Source organism: Vulpes lagopus, chromosome 10, assembly GCF_018345385.1.
Source record: "Vulpes lagopus strain Blue_001 chromosome 10, ASM1834538v1, whole genome shotgun sequence".
NCBI classification, from domain to species: Eukaryota; Metazoa; Chordata; class Mammalia; order Carnivora; family Canidae; genus Vulpes; species Vulpes lagopus.
The window spans coordinates 87,174,954-87,198,225 of NC_054833.1; the positions used below are offsets into that span (position 1 = coordinate 87,174,954).

Below are 23,272 nucleotides of genomic sequence, written 5' to 3' on the forward strand. Positions count from 1 at the left end.
GGCCAAGATATTTGCAGAGATTTCTGGCTAACCAGCCACCCGTAACTTTCCTCTTCATTGCAGATGCTGTGGTTGGTGGTATCATCCAAACAACATCCAACAACTTCCAAAGTTGTTGCCTTAGGAGAGCTGAGATTCCAGTGGTTCAGCCACTGAAGTGGAGTTTTACATTCCTTGTCTTGATAACTGTGTTAATCTTTCAGGTTGATTGAGCAATTAAAATATTTGTTAAATTTCAGTGTGTCCTGACTTAGAGAAAACTAATACTGTGTATATTTTAGGATCCATCTTTTGCCCATTCCTCAACGTGTACTGATGATGAGGCTTAAAGATTCTGTTCTTTAGGATGATGGTGAGAGAATGTGCTATCAATCGGGAGCGGTTCTCTTGGGTGCCATTGGCTTGTGAGTTGGCCCCTCAGGATGGTAGATATGATTTCCAGGGAAGAGTTCAAGGAAGATGCTGGAAAGGGATTTTCCTGACTCTTTTCTCAAGTGGAATCTCCTTTTTGCTTCAGTTGGCCAAGCTTAGCTGGCTCAGCCTGCCTGATTCCTAGAAGGACTTCCCACCCTCTCATCATAGCAAACCTCCAAACAGGTACCTGGTTGATGTGGATCCCCTGGTTTGCTTTGTTTGAACTATTATCTTTTTAATGGAGAAGTGGATGATCTAGACCAAGCACCAAGGTTCTCCTGCCTTCCATGTTCTTCATGTGCCTGGATGCCCACAGCTTGCTCTTGTGTGGATCTGTAGGGCAGACCAGGTAGTCCTGTAGGGTCCATGAAGTCATCTGTACTTGAGGGCTTCTCCAGAGTGGGGGACGGTTTGCTGCCCCTGACGGCGCTGCTGTCACCATGGAAGTGTGCCCAGCTTACTTAGCCATCTGAGATGCACCATGGATGATAAATAATAATCATGGCAGTGTGATTGCTGAAAGGCAAGCTCCAGCCAGTGTGTGCTGGGTAGTGTTTTCCTGATGGATGGAGCCTATTCTGGGAAGCAGCTTATTGTCTCACGTGAACAGGCTTTCTAAAATAAATGACTGCTTTCTTAATATTTTGAATCATTTTCTTCAGCACATGTTTTGTAGCCATGGTTTGAAAGCTTGCCAAATATATGCCTTCGCACAACTCCCTGTAGGGCTGGATATACAACCAGACCAAACAGTGTGATTTAAGGTTGAACATAATTGGGAACTCGGCAATCACTTGCCTTGCATTTGATAGAATGGCAGCAGAGTGCTCTAGAGTTATTTCTCCGTTAAAAAATTATATATATAATTCGCACACACAAACGCACACTCCTATATGGTTTCACCGCCTCATAATAAAGAAGTCGTGTCTGAAACCACTGGCCAGAAACACTAGTGTGAAAATTATTGACTTTTGTGATGGAGGCAGTAATGAGCTTCAAACAGATCCTAGCAGTTGATACCACAGATGTGACTTAGGACCTTAGTCAAGTTCTATCAGGTTACAGGATGGAGAAAAATCAGATGGTGGCAGAAATACATTTTAGACCCAAACCCCCATCAAGATTTTCATCAGGTGATGTGTTCCCTGTTTCTGTGCACTTCAGTAATTGAGCCATAAACTTCGTGAACTTGGTGCTGCCTCCCAGGTAAACAAGGGGCTTTGGTGTTTACATTTCAAGTGCTGCCGTGTGTTTGGGATTGTTGGACTATCGGTCTCCTGTAATTGAGACCTTCTCATGTGCCTCTTGTGTGGTGGGAAAAATGCTATTGACAGCCCCACTTCCTGGAGCTCCTTAAGAGGTGGAATTGAGAGCTCTTTGAAAAGTCACAGCTAGAATCCGAGTTTGTTTACCAGGCTGAGGGAGATCACACCAGCGGGTGTTTATGGTGACTCTCTGGATGACAGAGAGTGGAGGCACGCGAATATGTCTGCCTCACTCCCTGGTGCACTGGCTCCTTCAGGCTCATCGCCAGCTCCAGCGCTGTGCTGGAGGAGGGTGTGGGGAGGGACACCATGCCTGGCATAGCTACCGCAGTTCCCCAATGATGGCATCCCATCGCCACATGATGACATGGCCTACCACCACCCCTTGTAAGAAAAAAATAAAACGGAGGTGGAAATGTTGCTATCTTAAAGTGAAATTTTTCCAGGGTGGCCCCCCCCCCCCCCCCCGCCATGAAAGTTTGGATACTTTTCTAGTCATTGAAAAGCTATCTTTTGGAGTTTCAGTCAAATTAACCCAGCTTCAGAATTTAACCTTTATTTGCAAACAACATGATTTTGAAAAACCCTAAAGAATATGTATCTATATATTCCACCTCTAAGAATATGTGAATTCAACAAGATACAAGATACAAAGTCAATTGTATTTGTGTATATTAGCAAAAGCTGAAATTAGAAAATCAGTATTATTGGCAATAGCTTTAGAAACATCCAATGTAAAATCTCAGAATGTTTATACGACTTCTGCCCTGAAGACTGGAACATGTTCCTGAGAGAGATGGGAGAGACCACACATAAACGGAGGGCTAGGCTGTGGATTGAAAGACTCAATATTGCTAAGATGTCTGTCTGTTTTCCCTAAATTGATTTAGGAATTCAGCGCCATCCTAGTCAAAATTTAGACAAGCTGATTGTAGTTTAGATGGAAATGCAAAGGACCTGGGAAAACCAAGTCAGTTTTAAAAAAGAACAAAACTAGAAGGTTTCATTGCCTGATTTTCAAGACTTCCTATAAGGCTACAATTGTCAATCTAGTGTGGTATTGCTAAAGGATAGACATGTAGATTGGTGGCGCAGAATAAAGAGGCCAGAAATAGACCCACACATACATGGCAGTTGATTTTTGACTATGGTTCAAGGCAGTTCAGTGGAGAAAGGATGGTCTTTTAGACAGATGGTAATGGAACAATTGGACATCCTACGCAAATGACAGGAACCTCGACCCATACCCTGTACTATATACACAAATTAACTCAAAATGGATCATAGATCTAAGTTTAGAGTCTAAAACTTTTATAAAACTCCTAGAAGAAGACACAGGATAAAGTTTTTGTAACCTTGGAATAAGAGATTTCTTAGATACCAAAAAACACAATCCATAAGAGAAAAAAATGGATTTTGTACTTCATCCAAAGTTTAGAAATTCTGTTCTTCCAAAGACAGTGATAAGATAATGAAACTACAGGCCACAGACTGGGAGGAATCATTTGCACAGCATATGTGTAATAAAGAACTGGCATCCAGAATGTATGAACTTTTATTTTTTATTTTTTTTTGTATGAACTTTTAAAACTCAGTAACGTGAGTTATTAAAATGGCCAACTTAAAAATGGGTAAGAGATTTGAATAGATGTGTTAAGATATACAGATGGCAGCTGACTACATGAAAAACATTTGGGGTCCTTGGTTATCAGAGAAATGAAGTAGAAACCACAGTGATATACTAGCTAATGTATATTATTATGTATGTATTCTATAGTCTATAGAATGTCTTCAAAACAAAACAGAAGGCTTGGTAATACCAGCTCTCATACCTTGCTGGTGGGCATGCAGAATTATACAGCCATTTGGGAAGAAATTTTGAGTTTTCTATAAACCCGCACCTTAAAAATTCTTAAATCTGTACTTAAAATATGGCCCTACAGTGTGACTTGTAGGTATTAATGTGAAAGAATAAGAGGCTGTGTTCATACAAAAACTTGTGTGTGGGCTGTGGCTTTATTCATGATTTCCCAAAGCAGAAAAATCAGTGTCATTCCACTGTCGAATGACCCTCTCAGATCAGTAGAATACTACTCAGCAAGGAAAAGAAGCAAACTGATACAACATGGATGACTCTCACATGCATTATGCTTAGTGGAAAGAAACCAGACTCAAAGGCAACATATAGCCTGATTCCATTTCTGTGACATTCTGGAAGAGGTAAAGCTGCATGGAAAAAGATCAGTAGTTGCTGGAGGTGAGTTGACTACAGAAGAGCACAAGGGAACTTTATCTTGGTTATGGTTGTGATTGTACCACTATACATGTTTGTCAGAATATATAGACCTGGATATGTTGAACAGGTACTTCACACAAGAAAGTATATGAATGGGCAGTTAACATGTGGAAAGGTCCTCAGTATCTTCCCTCACAAGGGAGGTACGAATTAAGACTGTTGGGTGCCATGTTATACGTTGCTGGTGGGTGCATCACATGACACAGCTTCTTTGGACACTTGTTTGGTGGTTTGTATGAAATTGAACATCTAGATTATAATCCAGCAATTCTACTCTTCTCGTTTACCTTAGAGAAATGAAAATATGGTAGTCCTCCATTACTCGATGTTTGCTTTCTTCAGTTTCCGTTACTGGTAGCAGTTGATCCTCCCCCTCTGACGGAGTGCCGGGGGTCAGTAGTAGCCAACGCTGTGTCACCTGCTCACATCATTCACCTCCTTCATCTCATCACACAGGCATTTTATCATCTCACATCATCCCAGGAAGAAGGGTGAGTACAGTACAATGAGAGAGATACACACACAGTCATCTAACTTTTGTTACAGTATGTTGTTATAATTGTTTTATTTTATTAGTTATTGCTGTTAATCTGTTACTGTGCCTGATTTATAAATTAAACTTCATTACAGGTATGTATGTATAGGGAAAAACATGGCATATGTGTAGGGCCCAGTGCTATCCATGGTTTCAAGCATCCACGGGGGGTCTTGGAAGGAATCTCCTGTGGATAAGGTCATGCTCCTATATTTGTTCACAAAAGGACCTGCACAAGAATGTTTCTATAAGGCCCCAAACTGGAAACAGCCCAAATATCCATCTTCTGAAAAATGGATGAACAAATTGTTACCGCAGTGGAATTCTGCTGAGCAATAAAAAGAATGAACTACTAATACAACCATATGGATGGATCTCGAAAACAAAAGACGTACATACTCTATGAAACCCATCTATGGTGATGGAAAATGGTTCTTGAGGACAGAGGGTGGAGTAAGTAACTTGAAAGAGAGCAAGGAAACTTAGGGTGATACAAGTGCACTAAATCCCATTTCAGGTTGTGATTGTGTGGGCATGTGTAATTGTTAAAACATCAAACACATTCAGATCCGTACATTCGACTGTATGTTCATTATGCCTTAATAAAATGATCTTAACTCAGTTTTATAGACATTTTATTGAATCCTTTTTTAAAAAAACATTTATTCTGTTTGGTCATCATTACATGCATTTTGCATAAACCCAGGTTTCTTTGTGGTACCTGTTGACATGGTGCAGTGACCAATGGGCAGGAGGAAAGGCTTAGCTTCTGATTCCATGGTTTGACATGGCCCAGAGCTTCAGAATGTCAAAGGGCAGGTAAGTAGCCCTGTGTTTCTTGGCTCTGTGTCCTATAGGATCTGCTTGTGTTTACTGGCTCACCATGTATAGGAGCTCAGTGCCGTGGAGAACTTGAAGACTCCCATGCACCTTATGCATGGGGGCAACCCCTTCTGGAAGCTGATATGGCTGGCATTCAGCCCTGTGGACTGAGCTGGCTGGGTGAGGCAGGTGACTGGAAAAGATCCTCTTGCTCCAGCTCACTGTAAACATCAGGGCTCTGGCTTTGGTCTCTCTTTTCTTGCTATACTCTCTGTAGGTAGTGTCGTCCAAGGGCGTGGTTTCTACCATCACCAGTGTTGACAATTCCCAAATGATCTGCAGTTCATGCTCTTCTGAGTCAAAGCTATCTAGGTATCCCCTCTGTATTGCTCTGTCCTCTCTGCTCTGAAATGTGCTATTATTCTCATTTTGTGTGAAGTTGTCCTCAAACTGTTCCTGCAGCTGCATCATCTCTGCATTTTCTTTCCATCTTCTCCTCAGCAAAGACATTGGACATTGACATCTCCATCCCTTACAATGGAACCTTCTATTAGGATTCACTGAGTGTTACTCAATCCTGTGGTCTGGTTGCAGCCCTCCTCTTCCCTAGCTTCTGTATAACCTTTGTTAATGTTGACTTTCCTCTTTTTTCTTGGGGGTAAAGAAAATCTTTCTCTCCCTTGGCTGTGGGTCACAATTCTCTCTCCTGCTTTGCTGCATAGACCCTGCCTTTCTCCTGGCCATCTTTTGAGACTGTAGTGCCTCACATTTGTGTCCCTGGCCCTCTTCCTATGAGAGAACCCTGACCTGTGTCCTGTTATCTGATGGCTTAAGTTTCTATTCCTACACCCATGGCACCACATCTGGATCTTTAGGCCCTACCCCTCGCCCGAATTTCACATCTTTATTTTGTGTTGCATACTGAACGCTTTAAACTTGCTGCGTTCCAAGCCAGACTTACTGTTTCCCCTCCAGCTGATCCTTTGTCTGTTTCAGAGTGTCCCCTGAGACTGCTGCCCCAGGCTTACAGCTCTGGCACCTTTCTTGATGCCCTTCGGTGCTCCCTGGAGTCTGAATGGCTGTCCACAGGTTCTGCCTGTCTTCTCCATAGACACTACCCAATGTGGGCCCTCACGAGCCTAGATTATTCCTGGGTCTCCCTACTTTGTTCTTCCTTTTCCTATAACCTACTTCTGCCTTCATCTAAAGGCAGTTACCCCTATTCTGCAGGTTATAGCCTCATCTCCTTAGGATGACTATGAAACCCTCTTTGTAGCACCTGTCCCCTCTGTACCTGGGTGATGGGAACACCTGTGTCAGTTATCCCTCCTCTCTGTATTGTCCTCATCCCCCGGCAGGATGGCTTGTTCCCTGTTCTGAGTTTGTGAGGGCACACATGTTTCCTTCTTAATAATTTGTGAATGTGTCCCTGTGCATTGGGGATCATACCCGGATCACTTGTGTTCCAGACCAGACAGCCCCTCCATCCCTGCCCCGTGCCTGTGTTCCCACTGTCTCTGCTCCTCCAGATTCCAGATGCCCCAGGAGAAGCCGAGCTGAATGTCGACGCTCTGGCCAAACGAGCCAGCTTGGAACTGTGAGCGGAAATCGCCCACAATTTCTTCAAAGAAGCCAGGAGGGACCATTCTGTGATCTGGAAGCTGTCCAGTGTTGGTGCCAAGAAGAGGGGTTTCCTCTTTCATGTCCTGTCCAAATGGTTCTAGTGGTCTTACTCTCTCAGGGTTCACCTGCTCCTGGGTAGGGGTGGACAGAAGGGTGGGGAAAAACCCCCACCTAGGGGCTTTCTGCAGGTTGTGAAGGTGTGGGATACTAGCAGAGGACTGTCCTAACGGAGGACTATCTGCTGTGCCTAGTACATGCGTTGTGTTTTCCTACTAATGCTGATTCCAGATGGAAAGGGCTCATGTGAGGCTTGCTTCCTCCTCATTCCTGTCAGGGCTGCGGGTGGGCAGCGATCCTGCTCCTAACCTAAAATACAGTGGCCTGTGGACCCAGAGGAGAGGCTTTGTTCTGGACCGGTGCTACCCTGCTGACATAGAAAACAAGGGTGGTGACAGGTGCCGCAGGCGGGGTGATAGGCATGGTGGGGACCGTGGCCATGGGGACAGCAGAGTTGGGCATTTTTAATTGATGCCTTTAATAATTACTGTTTAAGCAACAGAAGGCAAAGTGAGATTGTTTCAAAGGCAAATCAGAACAGCACGAGTTTGGAAGTTGGCTCAAATCCGTGCCTCCCATCCCTGCTCTGTGGCTGTTATTTGAATATATTTTTTAATTTTCCTCCCCCTCATTTTTGAGCGCAGCCGTCTTTTCCCTAGAGGGAGTGGAAGAGGAAGGTGCTATATGAAATATTCTCCTACAGTTATTATTTGCCCAGGGCCAGTGCAAGTTTCTCCGGCAAATCAAAATCCTCATTTTAGCGAAGTTTGCAACCCTGCTGCCTGCGCAGCTGTGGGCACCTGAGGAGAAGCAGTAGTGATCTGCCCAAGAGGTGGCTGCAGGTGCCATCTGTGCCACCGACACAGCCTTGCTGTGCTCAGCAGGGCCCTCTGGGTCCGAAGAGGAAATGGAGATCCATCTTCAAGATAGACATCAATTTCAGGCCTCAATATTTAAATATTTGTGATTTGTCTGTCCTAATTGCTTTTCAGTTTGTTTGCTTTTTCAAAATCCGGTGTGTGGTTTCCACTGTGTCCTTGAGTTGGTGAGATGGGAAGAGTTATAGGATGTCCTAGAGCCTGGGCAGCATCATCAACAATCGCTGTTTGCTGAGTCGCCAGACATCTGGGCTCTGGGACAGATATAGGGACACGGGCCCTGACCTCTAGGAACTCTCTTCGTAAGGAGACGTGACAGACTGGCTTGCAGCCTCAGCCGCTATCCTCCCTGACTCCCCCCTCGCACCTTCCCGCATCCCCGTGTTTCTAAAAGGGGTGCGGAGATTTTAAAGGGCAGGAGTTAGTCTGGGCAGCTCAGTTGAGGAGCTCCTCCTGAGCAAGGTGTGCCGCAGATGCAGGTGCAGGCAGCTGAGGGCTCCTGCTAACAGCTGCTCTGGGCCTGTGTAGGCCCAGGCACCTCTGGGGGCTCGTGCCTCCTGCTCTCTGGTGAGCTTGCGCTGTTCCCTGAGTTGATGGTCCCTTCCTGGTGAGACACTGAAGGCTCTGTGCGTCCAGCAGCAGGTACCAGGCCAGCCCAGCAGAGGAGTAGGATTGGCTGTCCCAGGGGCCAGAGCCACCCTTGGCCTGGGCAGAGGGAGCTGGGAGTGCCCTTCCATCACCACCCCAGGATGCCCTCGGGCACTTGTGAGAGGCTGTGGCCCTGGCTTCTCAGGGGTGAGCAGCCAGCCCTTCTACTCAGATCACATCACATGTCTGGTAAAATTCAGAGATGCCTGTGATCTCTAGGCCTCAGGTGGTCTGGCTCATAGTCCCTCTGTGCCCCATGCCTAGGTACTTACTGTTCCTTCTCCCCAGAACTCCAGGCATTTCTCTCCAACTTTCTCCCCTAGCTGTGCTCAGACGCACCCTTTGGGTGACTTCTGTCACCACCCCCTCTGTCATGCACCCTCAGCCCTCTGCCTGGCTTCTTGCGAGGTGCTCCAGCTTTCAGCCATGCAGCATCTCCTTGTCCATGTATCCTCTGTTTGCCTCGTGGCAGGAAGAAGGGACATTTGCTGTCAGCTGTCAGTGTGGACACTGTGGCCCCCGGCCTCCCGGGTCTGGTGCCAAGTGAGCGCGTGTGCCTGCCAAGGATGCCCCACTGCCCTGGGCAACATTCAGGCCAATGACCAGGCCTCTGTCTCGCACTCCCCAGCGAGGCCTTCTACCCACAGCTTCCCTGTTTTCTGGCACAGGAGATGTCGTTCACTGCTCACTGAAGATGCTAAGCTAGAATATTCAAGAAGCATAATTGAAGTAAAAGTTTAGTGTGCTTTTCCATAGAAAAAGTTTTTGTGTGAGCAGTTTGGCAGCTTGCTCACCTCCTGATCCTCCCCCATAAATCCGAGTCTCTTGGGACTGTGGTCCTGTCCCATTCTCCACATTTGGCCCAGAGTTGATAGTTGTGAACTACAGTCCTCATTTATTTTATTTTGTTGGGTGTAGAATCGGAGGGTGCATACAACATTTTAAAAAATACTCTTTGATTCAACTTTGCCAAAATCCTGTTCATGAGGTAGTGGGGGTTGGAATCATAAGCCCAAACTACACCGCTGGCTGGGATGGTGTGCGAGATGCCCTTTGCTTTGCCCTACCCGCCCTGCTCAGTGGGACCATCCTCACCTGGCTCCTGAGTGTGCAACTTTTCACAGGAGTTGTTACTGACAGGTAAGTGTGCAACGGTAACTTAGCCAGGTTCTGACATTTTCAGAATCATACATGAGCATTGAGAAATCATTGCTGGAACTGCTTGATCAATTTAAATTTAATTAAAAGGCATTGACTCCAAGAATAACATGGTAAAGTACAATAATAACCACAAGCATCCTGGTCACTTTATATCCTAATCCTTTTAATTTTAATTTTAATTTTAATTTTAATTTTTTTAAAATAATTTTTATTGGTGTTCAATTTACCAACATACAGAATAACACCCAGTGCTCATCCCGTCAAGTGTCCCCCTCAGTGCCCGTCACCCATTCACCCCCACCCCCCGCCCTCCTCCCTATCCTAATCCTTATTTCATTTTTCCAACAGAGGCAGGTAGGATTAAGCAGGCCGACTTGCCACATTCTTTTTTACTCTTCAGGAAAACAAAGATTTCCTTGCCTGAAAAGAAAACTCAATTTATTTGTCTGCTTTGGTCATCTGAAATATTAGATGCAGGCTGGAGAATCCTTGAGACCTTTAATAATTTAGAGGAAAGGGCACACGAAGTAAAGTCACCTAATATTCTATATTTGGATAGAGTATTCTGAATTAATTCAAAAATACACGTGAAAGGTCAGTATTGCCTCCCCATTCCAGCTGCATTTGGAAACAAAAAAAAAAGCTATGGCTGTTCTTTCTAAGCAAAATCATAGTTGGTTTCATTCTTGGGCACTCCCTAAAATGACACAAAGAAATGCTGCTGACCCCTCGGGGCAGTTTGGGAACAGGCATCATCTAGAAGTTCATAGCCAGGAAAAGCCCATCTCAGGGCTACTGGGTCTTGAGGCCTCTCCAACAGGAGTGTAGTTCTCAGGTGAATGGGGTCTCCACCCTGAGGTGGGCCCTAGAGCAGACCCTTGAGCCATTAGACATGTCTGAGGGGTGAAGCTCTACCTGGCAGAGGTGGACGCGTGGGAGAGGGAGCGAGTATGTGGGGTGTAGAAGGCTCTAGTCTAAGAAGCTGGTGAGGCTGGGGTCTTGACAGTTTACTATGTGGGTCTCAGTAGAGTGGGCAGAGTTGTCCACCAGAGGCAGCCCTGTACCAGATGAGGCCTGGGTACACTCACCTGCCCTCTCCGGCTTATCTCTGACCAGGTAAACTTAAGCCAGGTGCACAAGAAGACTTGTGAAAACCACCCCTGAGTGAACTTTCTATGCTCAGCTCTGTGAGAGGTTGGCATTAACCTAATGCTGAGGAGGATTTCCTGCACCTTCCTCAGCTGCTGGCCTGGAGGGCTGCCCAGCCTATGCGAAGCTCTGCTGCAGCCAACCTTGACCAGTCCTCAGATCTGGCCTTTCTCAGAGGCCATCATGTACCATCAATGTACCATCAGAGGCCATCATGTACCATCAATGTACCATCATGGACTCTGTAGCGGTCCCATGTTGGCTTTGGGCTTTATCTGTGGATTGAGGAGGTCCTGGGGTCCAGCCCAAAGCCCTTGCTGTGGTTGTGCTAAGGCAGCATCACCTGTAAGGAAAGCCCGGGTGGCTGCACAGTGACTGAAGGGGCACTTTGTCTTCCTTCTTCTGGGTCATAATTAAGCTCACAACCCAGATGATTCCAAAGCTACCATGGATTTTTCCAGTAGGTGACCTCTGGGTAGGAAAGAAGAGCTGCAATCTAAAAACTCCAATATGGCAACTTCTTTCCTCCTTTTTCCTCTGGCTATCTTCTACCTTCCAGCTTCTGCACACATAGTCACCCAGGTGGCCCAGAACCTGTATCTCTTTTGAGCCAGACCGGCACACCCCATTGCAGGGTTAATCCTTTCTACAGAAATGTTTCTGCAACATTTGAAGTTTGCAAGAAAAAGCTAGCTTTTTATTTATTTAATTATTATTATTTAAATAATAATGCTGGTCTTGTTTTTTTTTGAAGGGAAAATGCTAATACGAGTTGACGTGTGTTTGTTGAAACAGCTCTCTGCACACCTGTGTTCCTTTGAAATGTCACAATTTGGGAAGGTCCTCACAGTCCCATCCTGTGCCTTCTGTGTTTACAGAGGCAGCAAACAGGGTCAGGAACCCATGCTGAGTATAGAATGAGGGAATCCTTCAAGGATGGAGTTGTGTTCTTCTGTCAACTGATAGGTCTCTGTGTGGGAAGCTGTGGTTGATGAATCCGAGGTGTTTTGGGTCTGGCCCCTAGGCTGCCAGTCTGCCCTGCATCAGAATCCCATTGCCAGCTGCCTGTAGCTTGGAAGGTTCTGCTGAGAGCACTTTGTAATTGTCCAACAGTGAGGAAATCGAAGTGGCGGGCAAGGCATGGACCTGAAGGGATCTTTGTGTCCCCATTGCTGTCCTCTAGGATGTCATCCTAAATTGCTGTGCATCTGCTAATGAGGAGGCAAGGCATTACCTTCCGTTTGGAGCAGCTGCATTAATTACATCCTCTCAGACATCCCCTGTGCCTACCACTCCTGGCCAGCTTCCTTTCCTTTAAATTAATAGACCAAATTAGAGGGAATTGGGGAGGGTGTCCCTGGAGGCTAGATGCCCTCTGCTCCTGGGATGTGGATGATGACTTTTGCTCAGGACCAGGACCTGTGGGCTGGCTCTGTGAGGCGAGCCTGGGATGTAGTACAGGAGTCTGGGAGGCCACTTCTCTAAAGGTGGCCCATTTGAGCTGGAGAGGACACTGCCTGTTGTCATTTCCTTTGACTTTTTGTGGCAATCCTCCTATCGACAGTTATTGTCCATCCAGAGAATGAGACATTAGTGACAAGTCTAGAAGCCAGAAACAAAGCCCCAGCAAGGTGTCTTCACACGTATCTCCAAATACCCTGGAAGGTTGGCCAGGCCCCTCCCTGTGCCATTCCCCCACCCCCAGGAACGAGGAAGAGGCAGCTGAGTCTGGCCCTGAGTGGCTGAAGGCAATTCACTTCCCTTAGCGTTTTCATCTGAAAAGTGGGAACAATGGTCCTGCCTGCCGGGCCTGTCCTGAAGTTAAATCCACAACTTTATTATATCTCTCTGCTTCCTTGTTTGAGGTCTGCATGCTCCCTGCCCTGAGCCAAGCTTCAAGCTCATCCCTGGCACACACTGGGAGCCTGGTACATATTTGTTGAGCAAATGAATGTGACAACAATCTGCACAATGATAGCTAAGGACACCCAACCCTCATCTTCCTAAATCCCTGCTCCCACCCCACCCCTCCCCTGCCCTCCACTGTTCATGGCCCAGATTTTAGAATGCCCTGGTTGGTGGGGGGCTGTACTGTGCCAGACATGAAGGGGTGAGCAGTAAGAATCTGGCATAAGAAAGGTTTTGCCTCCTTCCACTTGATAGCTTGGGTCTTAATCCCGGAGGAGCAGGTTTTGTAGGAGGCACCCAGGAAGTCTTGCACTTTTGACTTCATTGTCTCAGGTAGCCAGAGCCCTGAAAGTCAAATCCTTTCTGCCTGGCTGCCTCGGGCTGCTTAGCAGGCCAGTGGGGTCCCCTGTTTTTTTCTGAATAAGATGTTATTCTCAAGAAGTCACCAAGTGAGAAAATGTGTGTTGTCTTGCTAATGGGACACTAATGAAATATTAAAGTCTGTCTCTCTTCCCGTCTGTCTCCTGGGGGCCACTCTATCCTCTTGACTTTAGTCGTCTTTTCATAAAGAGCCCCAGGGAATTAACATTTCTTAGTACTCTTCAAGATAACCGTGTTATTTCTGCTGCCATAGAAGTTCATACTATGTGTTTGGTGGCTGGCTGGCTGGACTGAGGCTCTCTCCCTCTGTGGGGCAGAGGTGTGTGTGGCGTACCTGGGGAGGGTTACTTTGGTTGGTTCTACCAGCAATTTATCCCCCAGGCTGGCACATTTCCCAACTCCCATATGCCCCACCTCTGCCTCCTTTTCAACGGAAGACTTGACCCCAGTTCACAGGGGATATGCTGTCATAGCTGCTCTGACTCAGGTAGGCCCACTGGTAGTCATCATGCACATGTCAGAGTCCTCCCAACCCCACAGTTGAGCAGCTAGGAAGGTGTTTCTGTTCCCACTTCACAGGGAAGAAGCTTGGGTTTGGTGAGGGTATGTGGCCTGTCCAAAGATGCAACTCTGCTAAATCACAGAGGCAGGGTTTGAACCCAGCCCATGTGCCATGCATTCCTGTGCCTGGGCTTAGAGCCACCATGATGTGTTGCCTTCCCCAGCACCTCCTGTTCCCAGCTGTAGACCTGGCCTCCCCAGGCCACCATCCATGAGCTGTGACTTGGAGTGAGTCACACTCTCTTTGCTTTGCCCTCCATCAAAGAACCATGCACAGTCCTTCCTCTTACGTGTGAACACTCCAGAGGACAAAGGTCACTGAGGAAAGGGTTGGACTTCAGGGACTAATTTTCTCCCACTGTACTCCAGACCTGTGCCTGTATCTCTGCTCCGGCTGCCACTGTTTGGAGTGGCTGTGCCGCTCTTCCAGCTGCACTGGAATGCCCTCCTCACAAGAGCACCATCAGAGCAAGAAAGGGAGGCCTTCTGCTTGACCCCCAGGAGCTCTTGGCCAGGCCCTGACCCCTGCCTGGGGCACCTGGCTTCCCCCCACCTCTTCCAACCTCAGCTTCCTCCGCCCTGGACCCCAAATGGGCTTTTTCCTGGAAGCTTCCAACAATGGACTATTTCTTTGCACTGGGTTTTGTGCTCTTCTCTTCCTGAATGTTTTCAGCTTGCTTCATGGCTGAGCATTTCTGTGCTGTGCCAGATTGTGCACTCAGGGCACAGAGGAGAGAAAAGTAGGGAGAGGGGGGTTCATTCCTAGGGGGCTAACAAAGGAGGTGGATGGAACTGGGCTCTGAAGGTGGAGGAGGATGTTTGCGACTGAGGATTGGGGGCCTCCCTAGTGGGGGAGAATGTGGGCTTGGGAGCATTGATGGGTGTGAGGGCACACAGAAGGTCCATTTTGTCTGCAGCACAGGGTTTGTCAGCATTCTGAGAGTGGGCAGAGAGGCTGCACTGGGACGAGGGGCTCTGCTCGCTTGGTCTACTGCCTTTGAGGTTCTAAGTGTCATCACAAGTGATTATTTCGGAGGGGTTTGGTCTGATGCCTGCCTCCCCCAGTTGAAAATAGGTTGCAAAAGGGCAGGCCCATGTCTGAGCTTTTCACTGTGTGCCTCTGGTGTTAGGACATTGCCGGATGTATACATAGGTATTATATAAGCTCTTGGATGAATGGGGACGCACACCAGTTAAGGTGAAGTGAAGTCACACACACAGCTACAGAACACCCCAGCTAGTGGCCACTCGTGGCCATTTATCATGGCTTCTGACTAGTGGGTAGGCTGTCTGGGGACTGTCTGCCCCTTCTCACGTCTGGTCCCAGGCAGACCCTGGGTGAGTGGTGGGTGATAGGTGTGGATGGTTGGGTCACGGACCTCTCTCTCTCCCTCAGATGCAGCCAGCCTAGACCTGGATTAAAAAGTGAGGGCTTTTAGCAGGTCAGGTGAAATGGGGAGCCCATGTTGTTGGCCAGGGCGGTGTCAACAGCCACAAAGTCTGGGGCACGGCTCTGTGCTCTCTCCCCTCCCCAGGAACACATTCTTGTCTCCACCTCACCAGCTTTTTATCTTAATTTACGAGCCTGCTGGAGCACCAATGAAGACATACTGTACTGCCTGAAAAAAACACAGCGGAATTCTAATTCTGTACAATTCAAAAGCATGCCTTTGGCTGGCGCTGCTGCAGAAATAAGAAAAGCAGGAGATGTATCCCCGCTCCAGCTTCCTGGGCTTGCTGGGGGCTCTGTCCTGGCGGCCTCTTATTGGCCCTGGGCTTAATGAAGCCTTCTGATTTAGTTTTCAATTCATTATTTTTTGAAAAAAGAAAAGCTTCTTTAATGGAAGCTTTTAAAATCCCAGAGCTTTGGATTTCTCTACTTTGTCAGGCAAAAGTGGATTCATTTAAGTAGTTTTATAAAAAAAAAAATGCATATATTTATGAAGATTTCAAAAATTAGATGTTTTACTCCTTCCACTCCGGGAACCTAAAAGCCAAACTTGGAAGATAATTTTTGTAGTGAGGTATGTGCATTCACTCAGCCAAGAAATGCAGCAATTTTATGAGATCTCTGAATTTCTGCATTTCATATTTTCTCTGTCCTGTCCTCTTGGAGACTTGGGCTCGAACTCCTTCCTTGCCCAGGCTCCTGATTGGGGCTCTAGTTTGAGAAGTTTCACAGGAAGAGGAAGAAGGGCATGCAGTGGGAAGTTTTGGTAGAGCCGAGTAAACGTTACTTTTCAAGATGGGAGAGACCAGTGCAGTCTACAAGGAAAGGGAGGGGTCAAAGAGGTGGTCTAAAAGGAGGAGCTTGCTGGAGGAAGGTCCCTGGGGTGGAGGCAGAGCCAAGGTGGCAGGATGAGGTGCATGTGTAGGTCGACAGGTGAATCGGGGGAGGAAGCGGCTGGCCTCTGGCCTCCAGCTCCTGCAGCTGTGGCCATGTGAAATGGGCCAGAGCTACGGGTTTGGGAAGAAGCATGAAGTCAGTGATGTTCATGACTGCTAAGAAAGGGAGCAAACAGCCCTGCTGTTGACCAACCTGGGGCCTGGAAGCAGGGCTGGCCCCAGTGACTCCTCCCCGGCCCTCTGCCCTACAACCAAGAGTCTGATCCCACCATCAGGCCGTTGTTCCCAGACTCTGGTACAGGACTGATACCCTGTCTGTGGGTCCCATGCACTGGGCATAGGCAACAGAGCCCCAGGGTACGCCCTGTGAACGCCTTCCTGCCCCAGGTCCAGATGCCTTGGAGAGGTCAGGAGGGGAGTCGGGGTGTGCAGTGTCTGTGTTCTTCCTCTGTGCTTCTCCTTGCCCCCTGGGCAGGGGGCAGGGAGGGAATCCTCCCGGCTGGACTGTATCCGGTTCCCCCGCTGTCAGCGCAGAGCCTGGGCCTTTCCCAGGCCTCACAGAGTAGAGAGCCCATACATTTTCCAAGAAAGGACGCTGAGAGAGATGGCCAAATTGAGTTAGGAGTGCCAGGAATTCAGACCCACGAGCATAGCGAGCAGAGCACTGAGTTCCTGTAAGGCCAGCTCCGCCCCTGAATTACAGCTGCTTCGGAGGTCTGTCTGCAGGGAAGCCGGGCAGCTCTCCTCGTGGCTTTGACAACAGCTTGATTTACAGGCCTGCATATTGGCTGTACACTTCACATCAATTCTCTCTCCTTCTTTAAACTTTTAAGCCTTTGCCTTATGAATGAGGCCACTGGTTTTCTGGGTTCCCTGTGCTTTTATGAGTTTTCTTCCTTTCTTCTTTCCTAATATCTCCATAATCCTGTTCTGAACACCTACTCTGTGGAGAGACTGTGGCAGGCTCCCCAGGGGTCCAGAGATGAACTTGGCACAGTTCTGGGCTTCAAGGAGTTTGCATTCTTGGGAGGAATGGGAAGAAGCTGGGTGTGTGCAGATCAGTTCTTCACCCAGTGCAGCTGCTGGGCAGCTGTGTGACAGCTGTGTGACTGTTACTCAGTGCCAACGCGGTGGGAGGTGCTAGGGCTGCTGTGTTGACCAAGGCCCAAGTGGGCCCTGAGCTCACCCTATGGGGAAGGGAGAGGTGTGCCAAGAAGTAGGAGAACAGAATCACAGGCTCCTCGCAGAGCCCTAGCAGAGACTGTTTTGGAGGGGTGGGTCAGGGAAGTTTCTCTGAGCAAGTGCAGTTAAAGCTGACACCTGGAGAATGAGTTAGCCGGCTAAAGAGGGCTGGGGAGAGAGAAGATTGCTGTAGGCAGGGAGAGCTGCCCTGCAAAATGTGGTGTCCAGAGAGTATGGCGTGTCCAAAAACTGCAGGAGTTCCAGAAAGTGTGTAGCCTGGGGAGCCAGGGAGAGGTGTGCCCAGGATGGGGCTGGAGCTGTCTGCAGGTGCCAGGTGGTGCAGAGCTCAGTCAGCTGTAGTGGAGCATTTCTATCACGCGCCTTGGAAGACTCTGGAGGCTCTGGAGAGGGGTGGCTGGCGAGAGTTGTGTTGCTCGGAGGGGAAGGCCAGGACAGACACACAGAGAGCTGCTTAGAGACTGTGAACTTGCTATTTTTAGTCTAAGTGACACTTGGGCCAAACTGGGGCAGTGGAGCTGGAGTGACAGGGCCAGAGGTCATTCAGGAAAGGAATCTGTAGGAGTTGGTCATCAATCGTAGATGGAGAGTGAGGCCAGAAAGGAGTCCAATGTAGCCCCAGGGCTTCTCTGTTGACCTGCTGAGCCAGAAGAGACCTTATTTTGCCAGAGGACCCAGGGGTGTATGGAAGGCTGCAGTCGGGACCTCCAGAGACACCCATGTGTAGTAGGATCCAGGAACATGAAACTCAGAACTGTGATAGGTCTGGAAAACGCAGGTTTGGGAACTATCAGCAGATGAATCCCTGGAGGTAGACGGAAACTCAAGACGGAAGTGGTTTGAGAAGGAAGAGAGCCTTGGAGAGCCCCAGAAAGCATAGCATTTAAGGGAGGGACAGAGGCAGGACCACAAAGCAGGATCAGGGACATTTGTATGTCCTCTTTGGTACGGAACAATGGCAGTTCCTAGCGGGTGGAGCCCATGAGGGGCTAGGAAGGACAGTCCAGGTTGCTGGACCAGCATGCAAGGCAGAGAGGGAGGGAGGCCCCCAATGCCTGAGGCCTTGGGCCTTGCTCGCTCTCTTGGCTCTAACTTTCCTGCTGTGGCACCCAGTGGTCAAGGCCTTCCTGGCTCTTGTTTGCAAAGTTATGCAGTTATTCTCAGCACCCCTGACGCTGAAGAGCAAAAACTTGTTCCAGAAGGAGAAAGCTTCCACCCAATCCCAAGCTGCTACTGGAGAGTACTGAGGAAGAATAATATTTTTTTAATCTAGAAGAACTTTACATTTATGCTTGACTGAAGCACAGACCACATTTATCCTGAGAGCCAATGGGAATCCGGGATTTGGGTAATCTATGCAAAGGCCCCTTAGCTGCCCTGCATCCATCATCCCAAGTGACAGAATTTACATCATTAATCATTGGCGGTAATAGAAAAGTCATTGGAATAGAATGTTGTCACAGGATAAATGTCTCCCAATTGCATATAAATGTCTGGGCTTTACTGTACTGTTTGTGCTCGAGAAATACGGTGGCTTCAAACGGTGTTTATCAGGCATCGGGAAACCATCAACATTAGCTGGTCCTGCCTGCGGCCTCTCTGGAGGAGGCCCAGGGGCATCCAAGAGTTTGGGGATCCCTGCTGTGTTGACCTAGGTGGTCTCTCTGAACTCCCTACCTTTTCCTCTGCGGCTACAGAGGGGACAAGGCCAAGCCCCTGGCCTGCCTTTGCTGGCAGCTGTGGTGGCCTCCCCACAGAGGGGTGGCAGCTCCAGGGCAAACCAGAAACCAGAGGGCAAAACATTGCAGGCTGCTTCACCATTTTAGAAATGAAGTCCACAGCGTTTTTTGGCTGGCTGTCTTTCTATTCCGTGACCTGAAAACACTCTGTTTTTGGAAAGTGCAGATCTGCTGACACCTTTTTCTGGAGGTTTGTTGTGTTTCTCTCTGTGGCTAGCTGCCCTGCCTTGGATGGGCCAGATGCTGCTGGAGGAGGTACTCGGCTCAGAAGCCAGGCGCTTTGTGCCGTGGTTTGGAGGAACTGTTTTTGTTTGAGCCTCCAGCTCTCCACCCACTCGGTGGCCCTGGAGCCTGGGAGGGCCCAATGGGGAGGAGTGAGCCCCGGGAGCAGGGCAGCAGGCCGGAGGCCACTGCCTTCGGTGGAATGGTTTGCAGGAGCTTGTTAAGGACTCATCACATGACCACCGAGCTGTGTTAGAGCAGAGCCAGGTGTCTGAGCTGATAAGGCAGGGTAGGGCTTTGTAGAGTCTATCTGGTGGGAGAAGAAGTAGCTCCGTCTTTTCTGTAGGAATTTCATAAATCACGGCCTATCAGATGTGGAAGTGATCTGAGGCCATCTAACCAGGTGGCTTCCCTGACGTTGGATGTCACAGGCTGGTCATGTTTTTAAAAACTTTTTAATTTGACCGAGGCCATTAAAAGCCAGTCACCAGCTACTATATCCTCATTCATAAAAGGAAGAATATTTTAACACCAACAATGTAAAAGGGACATAATTACAAGATAAATAATTTTTCTTCAAATGGAATAAATTTAGCTTAAGGAAGAATTTGAAACTGTTTTCTCTTTTCTTTTCTTTTCTTTCTTTTCTTCTTTCTTTCTTTCTTTCTTTCTTTCTCTTTCTTCTTTCTTTCTTTCTTTCTTTCTTTCTTTCTTTCTTTCTTTCTTTCTTTCTTTCTTTCTTTCTTTCTTTTCTTTCTTTCTTTCTTTCTAGCTGACAAAAGTCTGTTCCTGGTCCCCAATTCCTTCATTTCAGAGGAACAAAAGGAGGGAAGAGGCCTGGCTAGGGCCCCACAGACAGAGAGGTCTGTGTACTGGTGTAGCTATTTCTGGTTTCATGACAAATCACCACAGACTTAGCAAATTCATTCCTTGTTATTGCTGCTCCTGGTTCTGCAGCCTAGCCAGGCATGTCCAGGTGGCTGTCCCTTGGGGTCTAGTGCCTTTCCTGTGTTTGGGAAGATGCAAACTGCTAGACCAGCAGGGGCTACTTGGGTTTCACATGCGCCCCACCACCCCAGGAGTCTCCACGGCAGCTTCTGGACAGCCAGACTGCATGTGGGCCCCAGAGTTGTGTGTCCTGAGAGAACCAGGTGGATATGGAAGCACACAGTGTCCCTTCCATGTGCCATTATTCAAGGAGAGGGGACTTAGACTCAACTTTCTGATGGGAGGAATCCAGGGGGTTTGTAGACATGTTTTAAAAGCACTGCATGACTCCCAAGCTCCCTGGAAAACCAGATTTTAATCTGGGGCACTGAGATCTGAATCCCCTCCCCTCCTTGTTTCAGGAACAAGTCAGATGGAGGATAAAGTAGGTGGCTCTCTGGTGATGGGCAGCGGGCTTTGCCAGGTCTCCCTGCTTGCACTTCTCTGGAGTAATAAACTTCATAGGTAAGGTAGATTCCATCAACTAAGTATCAATTAAGCTCTTTTATGATCATAGCCAAGATGATGAATTGAAGTCAGTCTAGAGAAATAGCCAGTAAAAGAACAGAGACTTCAGGAGTCTGGTGTGAACTCACAGAATGCCAAGCACTCACTTACTCTTTCTGAGAGGGCAGCCTTTAGCTCTGCTTGAGCACCTGCTACATGCAAGGCATTGGGCTGGTATGTGGGGGTCTGGGGGTGTGCAGAGGTGGGACAGGTACAAACCTGTGCTCCTCAGGGTCCATGGTCAGATTGGAGTGTCCCTGTGTGGCCCCATCAGGACCAGAGTGCAGGACAGACTCTGCTTGGGGTGGGTTAGTAGGCTAGGGTGCTAGTGGCTTTTGGTTCTCAGAGGTGCTCTAGAGATTCCTCTCTTTCGGGAGATTTAAGGTAAGGGTCCCGGGAAGGTGAGGAGGAATAACGGACCATCTCCACCAGCCACACGGCCCAGTCCCCAGCATGGTGCTGGCAGCTCTCGCTGGTCTCTTGTCACAAGGCCTGGATATTCAAGGTCTGATGTGTGAAATGGGGCTGGGAAATAAGTTGCAACCAGCCTGGGAGGTTTCTCGTGTGCAGGAAGTGGCTGACTACACAGAGCTCTTCATGGCGATGAGCTGGCCAGCTGGGGTGTATTTAGGGTCAGCTAGGGCGGGTCGAAGAGTGGGTGTACATGTCAGTTTTTGGCTTCCTGGTGACTGGAAACCAGGTGCCTCCCCTTGGGTCTGACCCAGCTACATTCTCTCCTCTTCTGGCCTCCAGCTTCTTATTCCCAGCAGCAAAGCCTCCTCAAGGGTCCCTCACCTCCTCCCCACTGGCTGTGTCTGCCCCTTGTGCCTCCCTCCTTGTGTGGCAGGCACTCTGGAGACTTCGATGCTCTGAAATGTCAAAGGGAAATTTCTGGTTCCCTCAGGTGACAAGCCCCATCCCTAGAGGACCCTTCAGAGCTGGCCTCTTCTCTGTGTGTCCTGCAGTTCCTTGGAAAAATCAAGTGGGAGGCTTTGGATTTCTGCCCTATCTACAACCCCTCTGAGAAGAGTTCTAGGGTAGTTGGTCCTCTACCAGGTCCACGTGAAGCACAACCACATCTCAGGGTCCTCAGGAAGCCGGCCAGACACCCACAAGGGGCTCTGCCAGAGGTGCCCACTCCTGGAAAGTGATCAAACACCTGTGATGTGCCAGGCACACCTCTTGGTTCTAGGGACAGAGCAGTGGACAGACACTCTTACTTTCCCCACAGGATTGCCCAGAAAGTCACATTCTTTCTCCTAGTCAGCCAGACCTGCTGGGTTTGGTGGATAATTGTTTTATACCACAGCTGCTGCCAAAAGGAAGAGGAGAGAAAGAGTTCCCTAGATATAAAATTTTTTTTTTCAGGTTTTTTTTTTTTTTAATTTCTGTTTATTTTTGATAGTCACAGAGAGAGAGAGAGGCAGAGACACAGGCAGAGGGAGAAGCAGGCTCCATGCACCGGGAGCCCGACGTGGGATTTGATCCCGGGTCTCCAGGATCGCGCCCTGGGCCAAAGGCAGGCGCCAAACCGCTGCGCCACCCAGGGATCCCCCTAGATATAAAATTAATAAAAAACAAGGACTCCCTCCATGGTCATCGAACAGACTGGTCTGCAGCGTCCCAAATGGAGGAGAGGCCCACCCATAATTAGTAACAGAGGTGCTTCAAACACAAGCTATGTCAAGCCTGGCCACACAGACACGAATCCATTCATCTGATCAGTGTTTATGTATCATGTGCCAGGCCCCGTTCCGGGGATTGGGTGTAAATAGTGGGCCCAGAGGGAGCTTCCCTTCTCACTGGGAAGATAGCAGTAGAAACATATGAGATGCTGGAGAAAGATCCAGCTGCTTGGGCCGGGGAGGGGGGGTTGTCGGGGAAAGTCTGGTCAATCTAGATGACATTGGGGCAGTGAGCAGTGACATTGGGGCAGCTGCAGGGCCTGGAATCAGGCTTGCCCCCTTCCAGAACTGGGACAGGGGGCTCCATAGGGGCTACCCCCTACCATCCCCATCACCCTGGCCCTCTCAAGTGTGGGAAGGTAGCTGGGGGCTGCCCCTCCCTAGCCTGGCTTCTTCCTCCTTCAGCGCCTGGGTGTCAACTCTGTTTTTCTGATCTGGGTGCCTGTGAGGAGGGGATATATATTTAGACTCTTCTGTACTTTCCGTGGTAACAGTCGCTTTATTCCTGGTGAAGAATGAGGAAAATGGGTCAGCTGTATTTACTAAGAAGCGTGTTCCAGCTTCTTTTCCGAGGCTATTTATAAACTTTAAAAAATGTGAGCGAAGTTTTTACATCTTACTGGAAGCCGGAGTGCCTATGAATACCCTTTCTATTACTATACCAGGGAATCTAGCACTTTGGAATTGAAACGATTCGAGTAGGGCAGATAAAAATCTTGCAAATAGTGATTTTGATGAACTCTGGCAGCCAAAGTTTGCCTCTTGGTCTGATTTCTCTGGGCATTTTCTTCATGCAACAGTCTAGCTTTGATGGGAAGGAGGGGTGCTGCACTACAGCCACACACGTCAGCCCCAGGTCATGCTGGGCCCTGGTTGGCTGTGGGATGA

General features: G+C 48.4%; 1 long non-coding RNA gene across 1 annotated transcript; it reads left to right on the top strand.

The window, feature by feature from the left end:
- The first annotated feature begins 819 nt into the window (after positions 1–819).
- Positions 820–5,131, top strand: LOC121499487. The gene is made up of 2 exons (XR_005990140.1): positions 820–4,466; positions 4,606–5,131. It is a non-coding gene; the product is annotated as an uncharacterized LOC121499487 (long non-coding RNA).
- Positions 5,132–23,272: the final 18,141 nt, after the last annotated feature.